The sequence below is a fragment of the Berghia stephanieae genome, chromosome 5 (genome assembly GCF_034508935.2).
Source record: "Berghia stephanieae isolate SIO BIC M18660-M18661 chromosome 5, UCSD_Bste_1.3, whole genome shotgun sequence".
NCBI lineage: Eukaryota > Metazoa > Mollusca > Gastropoda > Nudibranchia > Aeolidiidae > Berghia > Berghia stephanieae.
This window is the reverse complement of record NC_088364.1, coordinates 76,923,955-76,929,904: the sequence shown is the minus strand read 5'-3', so window position 1 is coordinate 76,929,904 and position 5,950 is coordinate 76,923,955.

The window sequence follows — 5,950 nt, the reverse complement described above, 5'->3', positions numbered from 1 at the left end:
ATTTGTGATAAGTTTTAGAACTGCCGTTATTATATAATTGTATACACATTGAAAACAATAGCCTTTATTTACGATGACATAACCTCGATGTTGACGAGACAACTCGGTAGTTAATCAGTTACAAAACCTGCCCACTAAAACCCGAAAACAATAATTATCTTTATTCTGTATTCACGGAATGCTTGTATTTCTACACTAATTATCAGAAAATATGATAGGTACCACAATGGAAACATTGATTTTTCTAAATAATTAACTGTGCATTGAGGTTGATAGAGTCAATATCCCCTCACCACCATTGCAAAAACGTGATAAATCAAACATTAATACAATGAATGATGTTGACGTCACTCAGCTCTTTGTTGTGGTTTTTAGACCACCAGCTGGGTGATTAGTTCTCATTCGGTGGGTCGAACAGATAAGTATTTCACTAAAACACGACATAGCATCAATAATATTATTGAAGGATCCCTTTTATCATAGCCTTCTTTAACTTTATATAGAAGAAACGAAATGTTTTGTATAGATACTAAATATGCAGATGACGTCACTCAAGCCTTTGTTATTGTTTTTGCCATCCGCGTTTGTGAGTTGTTCTCACTAAACTGTCTTTACCAGACTATATAAGTTCATGGTTACACCGAGTTTGTGTGTTGGTCCGTTATACTTCCGGATGGCAATATTGTGAACTCCTTGGCCAAGCGCATTCTATCTATATTAGTACGTTATATATATATATATATATATATATATATATATATATATATATATATATATATATATATATATATATATAAACTGTGTAAATCAACTCACATTTCGTCCAACAACACGGTCGTTTCGACATAAAGGCGTCTCTTCAGTTCTGATTACACCCGTGTGCCGAAACGGCCGTGTTGTTGGACGAAAGGCGAGTTGATTTTACACATTTTAGAATGCTCTGAATTGTGAATTTATTGAGCACTGTCAGTCAGAATATCCATCAATAACACACACAAACACACACACACACATATATACACACACACATACACACACATACATACACACATACACACATATACATACAAACACATACATATACACACACAAGCACACACACATACATCCACACACACACACATACACACACACACATAATTCCATCAAATCTTCCCTCTTCCTTGTGCAACCAACTGTACAGGATTGGAATACGTAAATAATTATCTTGTTCATGCTTGCGTTAACTGTAAACACCTTTCATGATCCAATCTAATGTTCAAGATATTATGTTACTTACCTTCGTGAATATTTTTTCATGTCTAGGTATTAATACGTGTCTTTATAGGCTTATTTTTTAAATGTATGCATAGATTGGGTTTTTATAAAAAGGAAAAAAACCTCTTTAAATTAACAACACCGTACATTAGAACACCTGTACCTTCGGTGATGCGCAATTCTTATTGTCTTGTATGAGAATCAAGATGTATAGGGAATGAGATTAGCGGAAGAGTAGCGTCCCTTGATTGGACGTCACCCATAGTCTGTGACGTCACCGGCGGAAAAGTTATTAGAGAGAGGACGAGAGACGCATGCGCACAACCAACATGACGTTCTCTCTCTAATAACTTTTCCGCCGGTGACATCACATACTATGGCTGACGTCCAATCAAGGGACGCTATTCTTCCGCTAATCTCATTCCCTGTAGCGTCTATTCAGTAGCCGATGGGTGACAAGGATGACAAATATCGTTGTGTCGTTGGGTATGATATTTTATGAATTATTATGTTATGGCTAAAATGGGTGTCGATAGATACTGTATATTTGTGTGTCCGACGATGAAGAATTTGTTCCGTATGAAATATAGATGCTGTACGCTTGGCTAAGAAACTCACAACATTGCCATCCGGAAATATAACGGACCAACACCACAAAACGATGTGTTTATAGTCTGGTTAATTCACTTTAGTGAAAATTACTCATAAACATGGATGGAAAAAAAAAACAGTAACAAAAACCTGAGTGACGTCAGTTTCGCTCTATCTATAAATTATAGTCTTTTGTGCTGTGCTGGATGAATAAAAGAAGCACATTGAACATATGGAAATCATAAGAGCGCCGTAAATAAGTGTAGGAAATGAGAATAGCGAAAGAGTAGCGTCCCTTGATTGGACGTCACCGGCGGAAAAGTTATTAGAGAGAGAGAACGTCATGTTGGCTGTGCGCATGCGTCTCTCGTCTTCATTTCCGATGAAAGCGGCATGAGACACTTCACCAATAGCGAGGACGAGAGAGACGCATGCGCAAAACCATTTTGGCGTTCTCTCTGTAAGGTGATGTCCAATCAAGGGACGCTACTCTTCCGCTAATCTCATTCCCTATATGTGAATTAAATATTTACTGAGGCAAAATTTGATATGTACACATGTAAACAAACTATTAAAGCTGATCTCTACGGCTCAAAGAATATACTGTTCTTTACAATGTTATATTATTATTTATTCCCTCAGCGAACAGAAGAATACGCAACAGAATAGGCTTCAACAGTCGTCACTTCCCTCGTAATGACGCATAGTAACTTAGTACCTGGTTCTAAACTATCGGAACAATGGCGGACGCCCTTATGAAATACTTCTACGACGAGCATAAAAGTGTATCCAGAGGAGAAAAACATTATAAATCTTGATCATGTTTTGACTTTTATACATTCTGATCACATTATGACATGTAAAAAAGTTCTAGCCAGCATGAAGAATAAAAAATACCGATTTTCTTTATTTAGAACCAAGCTGCTCGTTGCTGGGAGGACGTGACATCAGACTATTGAATCCAATTTCCATTCCGTTTCTATCAAGCTTGCCCAGTTAGGCGTCATTTCTTATTAGCACCACTCTTATTTTACAATGTCGGTCACTGCTCAATATTAAAAGGAAAGAAAATAAAAGAATATCATAACAGTTTCATAAGAAAGAACAAAATACTCAATTAACATGAAACGTTTCAAGCTCGAAACCCTTCTTCAGACAGAAACAAAAACGATTAAATTAGCAATAACTTGAGTGGAAAACATGAATACATGAGGGAAGGTCTCTTGACGTCTTGTCGGGATGGAGAAAAAGGCTGAGAAAAAGTCTGAATTAAAGGCAGTTCCCTCGCAGTATGTCTATGATGGGACCGCTTATTTTAACCCAAAATATGAAGTGAGTAGAAAAGTGCCAGAAGACAATAGAGAATAATTTTTTTTTCGCGGCGGTGGTGGGGTTTGAACCTGCGACCTTATTGGTACGACAACTCCGCCTGGCAGGTGAGAGCGTGGCTCTACCGTGTGAGCTATCCACGAATACAACATTCGCAGAGTGAAACGGACATAATTAATTGTTATCCATTGGACAGGATGATGAATGGCTTATCGCTAAGTAGTTAAAGGAACACGATGCGAATTAGTTTATAATCTTGTCTCTATGGACAAAGAAAAAAGAAGGAATTACATGATACCCCTTTGATGTGATGACGGTTCATCGCTAAGTATCTTCTTTTAAACTTCACAATAACACAGATTCTCGAATCATCTATTTACAACAGGTCTAAGATTCTGAGGAAAAGTGACGGAGGGAGGGGGAGGGGGGGGGGGGGTGGGGTACCTATATATCGTAGTGCATATGCTTGTTATGGGTCTGCCTTTGTGTTTGTTTGCCCTCTTGGTGGTATTCTTTACTATTATTATGGCATACATTATAAAAGACCTATATAGAATAATCATTGGATATGATTATGAAGTGGCCACGATTTCAAAGAATACACACAAAGGAAGTAAAAGTACAAGTAGAGTACAAATAGATGGAACGAAATTGACGTCACTCAGCTCTTTGTTATTGTTTTTAGCCAGCCATTTTTATGAGTAGCTCTCACTAAATAGTGATAATCAGGCTATAAACGTTAAAGGTTGGACATAGGAGTAGTTTTGTGTGTTGATAAGTTACAACCGGCTGGCGGATGTTGTGAGTTTTTTTATTTAAAACTGAGCGCATAGCATCAATAGCTGGAACGGGAAATAAACATCAATAGGAAGTGTAGACAAGCTTTAAACAATTTTGTGGACGTCATGTTTAAATGTCTTAATCTATTTTTAGACGTTTGTCATCAAAAGATGTGTTATGTATGCATCTAAATTAAAGAAGAAGAAGAAGAAGAAGAAGAAGAAGAAGAAGAAGAAGAAGAAGAAGAAGAAGAAGAAGAAGAAGAAGAAGAAGAAGAAGAAGAAGAAGAAGAAGAAGAAGGAGGAGGAGAAGGATAGCAGGGAGGAGGAGGAAGAGGAGGAGGAGGAGGAGGAAGAGGAGGTGGAGGAAGAAGAGGAGTAGGAAGGGGAGGAGGAGAAGAAGAAGAAGAAGAAGAAGAAGAAGAAGAAGAAGAAGAAGAAGAAGAAGAAGAAGAAGAAGAAGAAGAAGAAGAAGAAGAAGAAGAAGAAGAAGAAGAAGAAGAGAAAAGAAGAAGAAGAGGATAGCGGGAGGAGGGGAAGAGAAGGAGAAGGGGAGGATGAGAAGAAGAAGAAGAAGAAGAAGAAGAAGAGAAGAAGAAGAAGAAGAAGAAGAAGAAGAGAAGAAGAAGAAGAAGAAGAAGAAGAAGAAGAAAGAAGAAGAAGAAGAAGAGAAGAAGAAAGAAGAAGAAGAAGAAGAAGAAGAAGAAGAAGAAGAAGGAGCGGAGAGGAGAAGAGGAGGAGAAGATGAGCTGACAAGAAGAGAGGAGAAGAGAAGGAAGAAGAGAGAGGAGGAGAGGAGAGAAGAGGAGAGAGGGGAGGAGGAAAGAGGAGAGGAGGAGAGAGAAGAAGAAGAAGAAGAAGAAGAAGAAGAAGAAGAAGAAGAAGAAGAAGAAGAAGAAGAAGAAGAAGAAGAAGAAGAAGAAGAAGAGGAAGAAGAAGAAGGATAGCGGGGAGGAGGGGGAAGAGAAGGAGAAGGGGGAGGATGAGAAGAAGAAGAAGAAGAAGAAGAAGAAGAAGAAGAAGAAGAAGAAGAAGAGAAGAAGAGAGAAGAAGAAGAAAAAGAAGAGAGAAGAAGAAGAAGAAAGAAGAAGAAGAAGAAGAAGAAGAAGAAGAAGAAGAAGAAGAAGAAGAAGAAGAAGAAGAAGAAGAAGAAGAAGAAGAAGGAGAAGGATAGCGGGGAGGAGGAGAAGGAGGAGGAGGAGGAAGATGAGGCTGACAATGAAGAAGAGGAGGAGAAGGAGAAGGAAGAGGAGGAGGAGGAGGCGGAGGAGGAGGAGGAAGAAGAGGAGAGGAGGAGGAGAGAGAGGAAGAGGAGAGAGGAGAAGAAGAAGAAGAAGAAGAAGAAGAAGAAGAAGAAGAAGAAGAAGAAGAAGAAGAAGAAGAAGAAGAAGAAGAGAGAAGGAGAGAGAGAAGGAGAGAAGAGGAAGAAGAGAAGAAGAAGAAGAGAAGAGAAGAAGAAGAAGAGAGAAGAAGAAGAAGAAGAAGAAGAAGAGAGAAGAAGAAGAAGAAAGAAGAAGAAGAAGAAGAAGAAGAAGAAGAAGAAGAAGAAGAAGAAGAAGAAGAAGAAGAAGAAGAAGAAGAAGAAGAAGAAGAAGAAGAAGAAGAAGAAGAAGAAGAAGAAGTAGAAAGAGGAACACTGGGATGATGAGGAGGAGATCGTAGAGAAGGACGAGAAGAAGAAGATTAAGGAGGATGAGAAGGAGGTGAAGAAAAATGAGGTTGAGGATGAGGAGGAAAAGAAGGAAGAGGGAATTGAGAGAGGATGAGAAGGAGAAAAATAAATATTTATATTATGTTATATCGTACACTGGAACCAACCAAGTTAGGATAAGAAAGCCTTTATAATAAAACCTATTAAAACGTGGTTGTTAAACCTCTGCATTCTGCACGGCTAGGTAAAGAATACCCTTTTAATATTCAATCACCCGAATCCAATAGTGAATATATACGAAGTATACATATGATTAAAGAAGTGGGTGCGAGGAAGAGGTTGG